We start from the raw sequence: 13,967 nt of genomic DNA on the forward strand, positions 1-13,967 counted from the left end.
GCACCAGCACCACACCTGCTATACACTTGCACCACTAATCACCACTTTGCCACAAATACATAATCATGAAAAATAAATTGGAAATTTGTGATTAAAAAAATAAACAAAAATGGTTAAATTTAAAGATCAAACAATCTCAAAATTGCAGTGATGCAACTAAATGAAAAAGGAGCAACTACTAGAAAAATAGCAGAAAGACTTGGTTTATTGAAAAGCACTGTGTGTGCTATTATTGGCAAACACAGGAGAATGGGAACTGCTGCAACTAGCTCCAGGTGTGGAAGAAAGACTTCTGCATAATCTGGAAGAAGAATCGTTCGAGCAGCCTGGCAAAATCCTTGGACTGCTGAAAAAGATACGACTCAAGAACTGAGAGAAGATGGTCAAGAAATTCACGAGCGAAAAAACTCAATGATACCTTAACAAGATGACTGTCCATGGGCAAAAACCAAGATGCAAACCTTTGTTAAAAACAATACACCCAAGAAAGCGATTGGAGTTTTCCATTGAATTCTTGAAGAAGCCTGATGATTTCTTCAACCAAATTGGTCAGATGAATCCAAAATGTAACTTTTTTTCATCAAGAAAGCAACAATACATTTGGAGGAAGAGAGAAGAATTTAAAGAAAAGTTAATCATGCCCAGTGTTAAACACAGTTGAGGTTGTGTGATTGTATGGGCTTGTTTTTGGGCAAAAATATCTCCTGAAAGATGCCAGGAATTGATTTCAAAATACAAAAAAAGAACGCAAGGTGTAAAGGAAGCGAATACTTTTGTCAAAGTATGAAATTTGTTTTTTCATGTTAGTTTTCATTTTATGCATGACATGTAATAACTTGTTTTATTATAAAGCTGAATCTCTAATTTAATATCTTTCAATAGAACAATTAGAAATGATAGAAATCACTTTCTTTGTGGTTTCGCAAAATAATTTTAACTGCACAAATACTTTTGTATGCGACTGTATATACAGTCAAACTATAACAAACCCTTCTTATAACGAACCCCATTATTAACAATCAAAGCAGCAAGAATTGTTTTTTTCAATGGAAATTTGCCCTATTAGAATGATCACTTTTACAAAATCTATACCCAGATAAAATGATCTGGGTAGTGACTGACACTGAACTTTTTCCAGTGTGAATGTGTTTTTCTCTCAGTGAAAACAAAGACCTTGGTAGTCTAATTCAAAGATAAGTCTGATTCATAGATAACCTATTGTAGTGTGAATCATGTGTGACGAATGCAACCATTGCCATTTTTACACAAACTGCAACCATGGCAACAGGCATGAGGCGGTAACAAGACTGAAACAGCATGCATTGAGAAAAGCACCAAAAATATGAAGCAATCTACGCTGGATATGTTTTTCAAGAGAAAGTGACTTTAACTACTGTATTCAGCACGTATACTTTTTAAAAAATTTTTCATTTCTTTACTGTTTTCTTTTAAATACACAGTTTAAATGTTGACCAATGTGAAGTTCAATTCATTCTGATACAGCAAGTTGCCAAGCCCTATTACTACTTTCCCGCTAGCCGCTCGCCACGTCGCCACAAGCAAAACGCTTTCCCGTTGTGGCTCAACTATTTTTCACCAAGCCCGCACACAGACATAGACATGGTAGTGGGTGAGTCATTTTATGATTTTGAATTGACCCTTCTCATGGTGGGACCTTGTCCTGAATACTTGGAAAGGGGGGGGGGGGGGGGGGGATAAGAAGGTTAGTTATACAGTACAGTATATTAGCGAAAGCCAGGTCCTGTTCTCTCCCCCATAGAACAGGATGCCACGATGACTCTCACAGCCATAAAGCAAGCAACACAAGAAATTGCACAGCCCTTGAAAGTGCATTAGCATACAGTTGAGGAAGTGCCATCATAATATATGTGAATACAAGGGCTAGAGAAGTCGCCTTTTTAGTTAATTTGCCAGTGGTGGAATCTGCGAATGTCTAGCGTTTGAAAGCTGTCTTGAACGTCGGGTTCTGTGGTTGTGTATCAAGATAGCAGTCCTAATCTCTATCTGGTGCCTAACTTAGAAATGTGCAGCACTATTCGCGACAATCATTGGCTATGCCCTAGCAAACCCTTCATTAGGGATACAGATCAGATATTGTGTGGTTTGAGGAAAGATGCTACTGCTGAGCAATGCAAAGTTACTGAGACAATGCCGACAGGCAAAAGCATGAGTCGAAAAAGCCAATGTTCAGTAGCTCGTGAGCACCCCGCAACAAAAGTTTACACTGTCGTATGATCAGCATGATACTGTTAAGGTTATTAAGCTATCAGCAGACCCCGTGTTACTCACTGTGTCAAGGGGGGTGAATGCCCACATTGGAGATTTAGCCCTTTATTACTTGGAGACTGATTTTCACCAGGCAGAAATATTAGATGTCTTTAGAGGACACAAGTTTCAAATGGATCCTGCTATAGAGCAGCTCCTGAATCAAAAGGAGCTCCACACAGTGGAAATTACCGTCAATCCAACTGACCTTCATGTCTCGGATTTGAGACGGGGACCTAGAGACAACTCAGTTATCCGTAGGACAGAGTTTGGAGTTATATTCGCTCTGATCATATTGTCTGGATTAGTGACCGCCTTGGTTGCAGGAGTAGGGTTCATTTTCCAAAAATACCTGGTGGTAAGGAGAGCCATGGACGTGATATTTCTGGGGGGTGAAGACTTATCCAATTATGATCTTTCAGTTTTGTATTTTTAATATATCTTTTTTTTTTTCTCAATATAAACTTTTTTCCCCTTAACAGTGTGGAGTATGATGTGTAGATAAATTGATGTCGATTCAGTGATTTCAACTCTTATATATTTCTAACTGCAAAAGAGAAAGGATCTTTTAGAAATGAGAATGCCAGTTCCATCCTGTCTAAATCCTCGAATCAATGGGAAAATGTAAGCTGCAGTTCTTTCAGTCAGGTGACATAGCGCTTGTTTTCAAAGTCGCTACCACCAAACAAATCAGACTCTGTCATTTGGCCGATAAACAAATCACGTCTGGCCAAATCAGCACCTATTTTCTCAAGTCCTTGCATTGACAAATGAAGTTAATTCAAGTGTCCTGTGATCTCTGTCAGCAAGTAAAGTTCTCTCAGCCAAGCATCATTTTCCAACATAGAAAATTCTGTTTTTCTTATCTTCTTAGATTCCTGCCACGTTAACCAGAAGAGACACAGAGGCGATGCGTCCGGGTTGAAAACTGCCAGATCTATACAACTGTTAAAACTATGATCAAGAATGGTACATACTTGTCAACATGATGTGGACACTATGAGTGTTTTTCTGACGGTGTTTCAACATATATGGCAATAAATGATGCATACCAGGCTTATCCAATGCCTTCGCAATGGACTCCCATATACTGTCTTTTAAATCTGTATCTTTATAATTGCAATGATCTTTGTCATAAAGCTTTGGGTATTTTTTCAACGGCAAGTATTATTGTTTCCTCCATCATTCTGGATGCTGCTTCACCCTATTGGTTCATGTGCATTGAAGCTGTCCTCTGATTGCTCAATGCCCTAGTTCACGCATGTCAAGTAGCAAAAAATAGGATTCAATCCTATTTATTTCACATCACTCCAGTGCCGTCCTGGTGCCACTTCTGCATCGTGGTGTGAAAGATACTTATCAAAAGTATAGGTTCTGTTAATGTTGTCGCATCACTACACAGTTTCACGTGTCGCTTCGGGTAGCAGCCTTTAGAGTCTACTAGCGGAGCTAAAATACCAGCACTTTAGGTTAATGATATAAAAATGATCCAGTCAAAATGTTTAATGTAGTATGTTTTTTTTAAATTTTGGTAGTAAATCAGGATACCCTACTCGCCGCGTTTCCCACTACATGTTATTGTTATAATAATAATAATAATAATAATAATAATAATAATAATAATAATAATACCTGATCCGACTAGGTTAGCAGTGACACTGCAAGACCTTGGTTATAATATAATATATTTTGTTCTTGTTGTTATTGATGAACCAGTATATCGGTAGTCCATGAGTTCAACACAAAGGGGAATAGTCTGAAACGCTGAGTAAACGGTGTCACGTAAAATAAAAAATAAAAAAATGAAGAGGGCTTTATACACCTCCTGCTGTATGCTTTTTCCTCCTTTTTGGTCAAAGAAGCTTGCCAATAAAGGATTGTTTGGCACGGCCTTCAGTTATAGTACAGTTGTGCAATGTTATGTCACAAATGGGATTTGCATGTACGACTTCTCGACACGGTCAATTGTACAGCTTTTTAGCGTGAGAAGACAATTTACTCACCCCTTAAAAGTCGTATTGTGTTTCAGACATGCACTTCCTATAGTGAGTGGTATGTGCGTGGTATGTGCATTGTATGTGCGTACCATAAATAATGACCGAACAGTGAGAGTGACGACTTTCTAAGTTGTGTGAAAACCTGAATAATCACTACAGTTCAACCAAAAAAATATGAAATAGCAATGTGGCAATTACAAAAAATACTGAATATTTTGTTTATAAACTAGAAGAGCATACCCCCTGGGGTATAATGAAATGGAACAGCCCGTCATAGAATGGTTTGTATACATACGAAAGAACATAAGAACATTAGAAAGTTTACAAATGAGAGGAGGCCATTCGGCCCATCTTGATCGTTTGGTTGTTTGTAGCTTATTGATTTCAGAATCACATCAAGCAGCTTCTTGAAGGATCCCAGGGTGTCTGTTTCAACAACATTACTGGGGAGTTGGTTCCAGACTCCCACAATACTCTGTGTAAAAAAGTGCAACCTATGTTCTGCTCTGAATGCCCCTTTATCTAATCTCCATTTGTGACCCCAGGTCCTTGTTTCTTTTTTACAGTCGAAAAAGTCCCTTGGGTCGACATTGTCAATACCGTTTAGAATTTTGAATGCATGAATCAGATTGCTCCGTAGACTTCTTTATTAAAGACTTTTAAACCCGGAATAATTCTGGTTGCTCTTCTTTGCACTCTTTTTAGAACAGCAATATGCTTTTTGTAGCGAGGTGACCAAAACTGAAAACAATATTCTAAATGAGGTCTTACTAATGCATTGTTAAGTTTTAACATTACTTCCCTTGATTTAAATTCAACACTTTTCACCATATTAGTATGGTATTTCGTTGGCCTTTTTTATAGCTTCCCAAACATTGTCAAGATTAAGAGATTTCTGAGTCAACATAAACCCCTAGATCTTTTTCATAGATTGCTTCTTCAATTTCAGTATCTCCCATATGGTATTTAGAATGCACATTTGTATTGCCTGCGTGCAATACCTTACACTTTTCTATATTAAACGTAATTTGCCATGTGTCTGCCCTGTTCTGAATGCTGTCTAGATCATTTTGAATGACCTTTGTTGCTTCATCCATGTTTGCCACTCCTCAAGGAGCAGAGGACCTAATACTGATCCCTGTGGTACTCCATTGGTTACCTCGCTCCATTTTGTGGTTTCTCCTCTAATCAGAACTTTCTGTTTTCTACATGTTAACCACTCTCTAATCCATGTGCATGCATTTCCTTGGATCCCTACAGCATTCAGTTTGAGAATTAATCTTTTATGCGGGACTTTGTCAAAAGCTTTCTGGAAATATACTGAGTGTACAAAACATTAAGAACACCTGCTGTTTCCATGAAATAGACTGATGAGGTGAATCCAGGTGAAAGCTATGATCCCTTATTGATGTAACCTGTTAAATCCACTTCAATCAGTGTAGATGAAGGGGAGACACGTTAAAGAAGGATTTTTAAGACTTGACACAATTGAGACATGGATTGTGTATGTGTGCCATTCACAGGGTAAATGTGCAAGACAAAAGATTTAAGTGCATTTAAGGTAGTATACGCTCAACAGTTTCCCGTGTGTATCAAGGATGGTCCACCACCCAAAGGACATGCAGCCAACGGCAGGCCAGTGGTTGAAAACAGCTCATTGATGAAAGAGGCCAAAGGAGGCTGACACGAACTGAGCACAGCAACAGACGGGCTACAGTAAGTCAACTGACAGTCCAGTACAACATTGGTGCCTAAAGACCCATAAAAGAATGCATAACTCATCATACTTTGACACAAACGGGGTATGGCAGCCGAGGAGTTCCACTTCTTTCAGCAAAACACAAGAAACTGCGGTTGCAGTGGGCTAAGGAACGAAAACACTGGACACTGGAGGATTGGAAAAACATTGCCTGGTCTGATGAATCCCGGTTCCTGCTGTTACATTTTGATGGGAGGACTAGGGTATGGAGAAAACCATATGAGTACATGCATCCATCATACCGCGTGTCAACATTGCAGGCTGGTGGTGGTGTGATGGTGTGGGGTCTGTTTTCATGGCACACATTGGGCCCCTTGATAAAAGTGGAGCAACGTTTGAATGCCACAGGATATCTGAACATCATTGCCAGTCAGGTGCATCCCTTCATGGCAGCAGTGTATCCATCTGCTAATGGATTTTTTCAGCAGGATAATGCCCCCTGCCACAAGGCTAGGAATGTCCATAAATGGTTCCACGAACATGACAGTGAATTTAGCTTACTGCAGTGGTCTGCCCAGTCACCAGATCTCAATCCAATTGAGCATCTGTAGAATGAGACGGAATGTGCAAACTTGACACAACTGTGTGAAGCATTGGAGTCACCATGGGTCAGCATCCCTGTGGAACGCTTTTGACACCTTGTAGAGTCCATGCCCCGACGAATTGAGGCCGTTCTGAGGGCAAAAGGGGGTGCAACTCAATATTAGGAAGGTGTTCCTAATGTTTTGTACACTCGTGTATAAATAAACTATGTCACATGCTTTGCAATTATCCATTGTCGATGTTGCATCATCAAAAAAATCAAGCAGGTTAGTTAGACATGTTCTCGATTTCCTAAAATCATGCTGACTGTCTCTCAGGATACTGTTACCATATAGGTCATTTTCCATTTTGGATCTTCTTATAATTTCCGTAAATTTACATATAATAGTCAGGCTTATTGGTCTGTAGTTACCTGGTTCAGTTTTGTCTCCCTTTTTGTGGATCGGTATTACGTTTGCAATTCTCCAGTCTGTCGGTACAAATCCCGTCTCAATAGACTGTTGCATGATCTTGGTTAGCACTTTGTAAATAACTTATTTTAGTTCTTTGAGTACTATTGGGAGGATCTCATCGGGTCCAGGGGATTTGTTAATATATTTGCTATTTTGTTTTTAATATATTTGCAATTTTTTTTCACTTCATCTATGATTTTGCCATTTGTATATCTGAGACATTTTACTTTCTCCTTGAATCTTCTTTTGCTGTTATAATATTGGAGAAACTTTTTGAAAGTTGGTTTTAGCCCCCTTAGCAATGCTCATTTCTATCTCTCTCTTGGTCTTTCTAACTTTCTTTCTGACTCGCGTTTGCAGTTCCAAGTACTCTTTCTGTGTACTTTGTTCTTGGTCCCTTTTAAACACTTTGCAAAGTGCAACTTTTCTCTGAATATTTTCTCTGAGTCATATTTAATTGATCTTTCAAACCATTTTGTTTTAGATTTAGATTTGTCTACTTTTGAGGTGTAATTGTTCTGTGCCTCTAGTACTACATTTTTTAAAAATAGCCATCCTTTTTCTGTGGATGTTTTCTCTATTTTACTCCAATCTACTTCTGTTAACAGTTTCTGGTATTTGGCGGCAGGTTACAACAAATGCACATTTTTATGGGACAAAATACAATTATGAAACTTGACCAAAATAATCATTGAATACAGCCATGTACAAAGATTCTAGTCTGATATGACCAGAGGTTAAAACAATGTAAATGTTTGCCTCAAGATGAATTACACACCGAAGAGGCATCTACAATTTGTTGAATCAAACTACATATACCACCATGAACCCCATTATTAATCTGAAATAAATAAAAAATAATAAATATTTCTATAAGGTATCAATCGATCTTTATTTTGTATAGTACCTTTCATAGTGGTACAGCAAATCAATTGTACACAAATAGGCACCTGTGCTGTATCTACAACATTCCAAATCCAAAACAGGTGAAGGTAAATCTGAACTATTACAAACAGGTTTAATCTCTTGAAGGAATGTCAGTGAAGATGTCAGTGGTCTGTAATGACTGAGTACACGAGTAGATACTTTACAATACATGCCAACTAATTTTCCACTGACTAGGTTGAATAATGTCCATTGACAGGTACTGACAGATACATTTCACCCAGTCAATGTACATGCAAATAAGTTATACAACTGACGAAGTTGTATTTTTATACTGTAGCATAAACTAATAGAATTTATTACACAAGATATTCACTTGCTTTAAATGTACATTTCATGTCACTATCTCTGTTTCTTTAATGGAAATAGTATACCTTTTTAAAGTCTGAATTTAAGAGGAACGTAGCTTTGAATATTGTTGAATATTGTTTCACCTTTCCCTTGTCTTTTTACGATGTTTGCCAACATTCAGTGAGTGGGTTCTGTATGATCCTGAGATGTGGAGCTATGATTTTTCTCTTTTTCTGAAGGCATGTTTGAAGTCGAAAGGTACGGAAGTCTGTCAAAGGCAGGCAAATAGGAACTGCAGGTTCAGATAAAATTATTTAAATTCAATGCAGGAGAAAGGAAATCAAATAAATGTAAAGCTATTAACCCTGTAATAAGAAAACTGATCTTCATGGGTTGCCTTTTTAATTTTAGATTAAGGCTGTTCAACTTTAATTCTGCATAATTAGCAATAATCCAAGGCTGGAAGTAATACTTGTTACACTATACTTATAAGCACACACTTCCTTGAAAAAGCAATCTACCTACAGTTGACCATATTGTGCCAACATAAATAATTTAATTAGTATTTAAACACCACAATCCATACCTCAGGATACTCATATCTGTCAATCTCTGCAAACAAAATCCTGTTTAAAAACCTGATATCAAAGACATCTAAAACTCTTATATAATATCATAAAACTACAGAGGCATGAGATCTGCCTCATAAATAGCTGTCTCAAACTGAAGAGCAGCTGCTCCTAGCCATATTTTATATAAAATTTTGAGCAATTTTAAGACTTACAGTAAGCAGATTTGGCAGATTGAGGTCTCCATTCTCTAGTGCTCTCAATCACTCACAAAAGAACCATTTCCTTTGAGGCATGATGAAACAGTAGTACTTTTATATCTAAGCAGTGCCAGTAGAGGTGGTTATATATTTAGTTCTGGAGATAAATATGTATGCCTGATAATTTAGCACCATTTTGATCACTCGGGGTTTCTTCCAAAGCCAACACAAACATAAGTACGATCATTTGGAAATCTTCACAATGGCACAGTCTGCACTCTGTACCTGTTTACTGACTGGTTTTCTAGACTACAATGGGCACTATATCAAGTGAAACTCCAGGGTAAATTAAAAGTCTCCCTTACTTAGTCTGTTATTGATGTATCATTAGGGCCAACAACAAATGTAAATCTCAATATAAAGTAAAATTGTATTTTTGAATTTTTTTTGGAAAGTTCTACTCATTAGTTTTGAAATAGTAATACCATGTTCTATTATTCAGGGAGACATGCAATACATGCAGAATAACAGCACAGTATTTGAGAGAAAACGAGTCTTTCTGGTTTCATCATATTTCTTGTCATTTCCCAATATTCAACAATGGACAATAATTAAGGCACAATGTTAATTATCTTAAATGCATATCAATTCATAATAGTTGCACACCGATACCTGCATACTGCACACAAAAGAGGAGAATTACTATCCAGACCTGATTATTTTAAGTAAGCAAATAAAACACATAATTTGTGCCCCTGTGTGTGGCAATTTGCTTTTGGAGGCCAACAACAGATGTCAAAAAAACAAAAAATTACAATAGTCTAACAATTGATTAAACTGCATAATTGTTTTATTCTATACATTAATTGTTGCTTCAAAGTAACCTTATTGTAGACTTTGGACAATGCCTGATTTGTTCAGATTTTTCTCAAAAAAACCCCCCAAAAAACTATCTATATCTATATCTATATATATATATATATATATATATATATATATATATATATATATATATATATATATATATATATATATATATATATATGTGTGTATATATATATATATATATATATATATATATATATATATATATATATATATTATAATATATATATATATATATATATCACAACCTTGGAATAGGAGCTTCTTTGAAACATTTTTTTCCTTCTGTCTATTAATAACACATTTACCTCAATCCTTATCAATTCACTGTGGGAACGTGATGATGTGTTATTTGCTCTGTCCTGTGTAACCCCTTTGCAGTTTCTGCTCGCTATTTGAAAAAGCAGGTAAGACCGCACACATAGCAGGCTAAATCAAAACGTCAGTTGTCTTTTTAAACTGCAGCCTACGGGTGTCGGTGGGGGGAAAAAAAAATGTTCAGTAAGTGATCTCCAGAAATTTTGAAATGTATAATCTTTTTTATCAAAATGGAGTATATAAAAATGAGAATTACCAACAATAACTTGTTACTTATTAGTTTGAAAAAAAAAAAAAAAAAAACGTGCAATACACCTACCTTGCTTTACCTTCGAATGGCAAGATTCTGCATCAATAAAGGTGGAAATGACCTTGCAGACAAATCATCATCTGGCGTTCACCCATCCAAGATTGAAAATAATTAAGAACCAGAATACTTTAAATCATTGTGCTTCAATTTAATGCAAAGGCTTAATTTGATTACCACTGGTTAGCTATTGGTATGTTTGCCTGACTGTGTTTGCAGCTGAGGCTTTCTATTGCATTTCAATGCAAAGGGAACAAGTCAAGAGTGGAGACACATAACAGGCAACGTCAGAGCCACGTAACCACGCCCTTTGGAGAAGGGAGCTAAACGCTAAAGAGAATAAGGAGCTTTAGCAGAAAAAAAGAAAAAAAAAATAGGTCAGTTATTGGTGCTTTCATATGTATTTAATGTACAAAGCACTAAGGTACCCATTGTCCATGCGATCTCGTTACCAACTTACCATGTTGTCAATACCGATACTAGTATCGGTAGCTTACAATTGTATATACTTTCATTTTAATGTGAAAAATACGCATTTCTTGCACACTTTTCCCTGTGATATGTCAAAACGACACTACTAGTCTATCAACCCAGCAACCGAAAACACACGCACTCCCATACAGACGCACTACTGAAACAGAATTTGTAATTCTTCAGCATAAACTCAACGAGAGCCGAACCTGTTATAGAGACTATAGTCCTCATTCTTGGATAGTGATCTTGTGTAGCATTCATATTCATATTAACATGTACACGCTATACATTGCTGACAGGACTGTTTGTTTAAATTACCCAACAGTTTTAGTGACAGATGGGGATTTTCCCCTTTGGAATGTGCTTTCCGCAATATCAAGGTGGAACAGTAGAATTGACACTTTGAAACTATGTAGTTCAGGTAGGGTATAATATATTATATTATATATATATGATTATCTTGATGTACATTATATATATATAGGAAATGATATATATATATTATATACTAATATATTATTACAATAATATGTAAAATATTGAAGGACCTTACTATATATAATATATATATATATATTAATGATATATGGATAATATTATATATATATAATATGTAGAGTCATAAAATCTTTTTAACACGTTCACTACTGCTGTGTTTCATTTATCGTAACTACCTTATTACCTTATTTGTGACGTTTTTCCTTTAATATTTATCGTACACTATTTGGTTGATATTCTTCTTGCATTGATTATTTATTCCTTTATTGCGTATGCTCATTTCTTATTTTTTTCTCCACCTTTGTGGAGAAAAAAAATTGTGTTGGATTAAAATATCTTGTTGTCATTAATATTAATGTAAGTATTATTATAATGCAAGTATGAATTTAAATAACTAAAAAATAATAACTGATCAAAATTATCAGCTGCTCATCAGTCATTCAAAACAAAAGCATTAAAAAGTATCTACAAAACCAGTACACAACTGTAGATGTTGTTATGTAATTCAACTAGTTCAAACACAAATAGACTTGAGTACCTATATAGGTAACAAAACTTGAATACTGATTCCAACATACAGTACTACATAACCTTGGGAAGTTCACAGCAATTACATGTCATACAATATATAGTAGTCAGTTTGAAAGGGAATATCTATAGCAATCATCTACTCATATTAGTGTTAAAATACAATTTGGTGATAACAGGATAAAAGGGGCAGCACACTTTTGATTATAATAATATTATTATGATTGTGTGCTGCACCCCTCCGTTTCATGCTGGTTCACAGATGTCAGAAATATAAATAATTTGTCAAAATAATGACATTTTTGTCAGAACAAGACTAGTTCCATACATATTCCAAATTTTTGTCTACTTAGTTAAGTGTTTGAAGCTATGTATGTAAACAAAGTCACTGTAAGGTCCTGGATTCTTGAAGAGCCCTGTTCAGATCGAAACTTTCTCTGTTGAGTGATGCATTACATAGGTTTATATTGAACAGGATATATTAATTCCTATTACTGCAACAATTTAAAAAGGACACTTTTGTAAAAGGATAAATAATTACAGATAAATATTATCCACACATGTTGAAATATTTCAGATATTTACTGAAACCTATTATGTTGAGTATTAGCCATTCAAATGTTTGTTTGTGTTCGATAGGTAGTTGACCAACTGTAAATATTTGTGGACGCTATGGAGTGAAGTTGTAAGTGTGGCAAGCCAATTCAATGTAGAAAGTGTGGAAAACTACAAGAATTATATTGGGGCCACTTTTTTTACACACAGAAAACGAGTAGACAGCCCTTTGAATGTCAAAAGTTGTCATGCGTTATGTTATCAGTACTATGTCAGGTAGCCATTGAACATGCAAAATAGGACAGTAGCATTTCTGGTTCTAGTTTCTCCTGGTACAGTTTCAATTGGAACTGGCTGAAACCTAGCAATATTTAAAGTATGTTGGTGGTATCAAGGTTGACACATAGGACAGATATAAATATTTAGACTATCTATTTAAAATGCAAAGGCACATGAGTATTTCCTAATTTTCATTCACAGCACAAATACTTTGTGGTTAGTTTATACTATTTTGTAACACTGCAGTCAGGAGCCATAGATAAGAGGCCATGCTATTTGTGTTCCGCCTTCTAAGGGGAATACTAGTGTTAGTCTAATGGCACTATGGGGCAAATGGGAGCCGTGACTGTACCACCTTATAATCTGTGCAGCAGTAGATCAGGCTGCCTTATAAAGGGCAAGCACTGTAAAGGTTTTTTAAATGTCGTGAAAGTGAAAGCAGTTTTTTTTTTTTTGGCTTTAAACTTTCACTCCATGTAAGGGTTTGGCAAAAGCGATCAGGCAAAAAGGCTGGAAATCAGGCAGCTGTTGAAATATCAATCAAAATGATTTTAGTTAACAAAAAAATTAATGTTTGTTCTTTAACAAATGAGCACAAGTTTACATTTTTAGCTGTTTTTGGAAGCAACCCACTAGCTCTTCTTCCTAAACCCCAGTATCTGCAGGACTGAACATGGAGCCCAGTTGTAGCATTTTATATAAACTTAGCATCATTAAGGATCATAAGAATCATAAGAAAGGTTAAAAACGAGAGGAGGCTATTCAGCCGATCTTGCTCGTTTGGTTGTTAGTAGCTTATTGATCCCAAAATTTCATCATGCAGCTTCTTGAAGGATGCCAGGATGTCAGCTTCAACAACATTTTGCAACCAAACTGAATAATTCATTCATTGTCCCTCCAATCAATGCCCACAGTTCCCTCAGTTCCATTCACATTCTCACATGGAAATTAATGGCCTTGAAGATTCAGAATGAACCCATTCCTGGGTTGAGATAACACACACATTTTAAAGCACTATTAAGCATTTATAGGACAAAAAAATTTTGTCCTGTAAATATTGAAGCAAACATTTGAACATGAA

General features: G+C 36.0%; 1 protein-coding gene across 3 annotated transcripts in view; it reads right to left on the reverse strand.

Moving 5' to 3' along the window:
• gprin3b (GPRIN family member 3b) overlaps nt 1–10,776 on the reverse strand; it is a 24,704-nt gene extending 13,928 nt beyond the window's left edge. For 2 of the 3 annotated variants that reach the window (XM_041259835.1, XM_041259807.1), the window contains exon 1: nt 10,565–10,776. The gene's annotated coding sequence lies outside the window, so the exon portion shown is untranslated. Of the gene's footprint in view, nt 1–9,057; nt 9,088–10,564 lie in introns of those variants that run through there. The other variant, XM_041259818.1, reaches the window with a different exon arrangement.
• Nucleotides 10,777–13,967: the final 3,191 nt, after the last annotated feature.

Source organism: Polyodon spathula, chromosome 1 (genome assembly GCF_017654505.1).
Source record: "Polyodon spathula isolate WHYD16114869_AA chromosome 1, ASM1765450v1, whole genome shotgun sequence".
In the NCBI taxonomy this organism is placed as follows: domain Eukaryota; kingdom Metazoa; phylum Chordata; class Actinopteri; order Acipenseriformes; family Polyodontidae; genus Polyodon; species Polyodon spathula.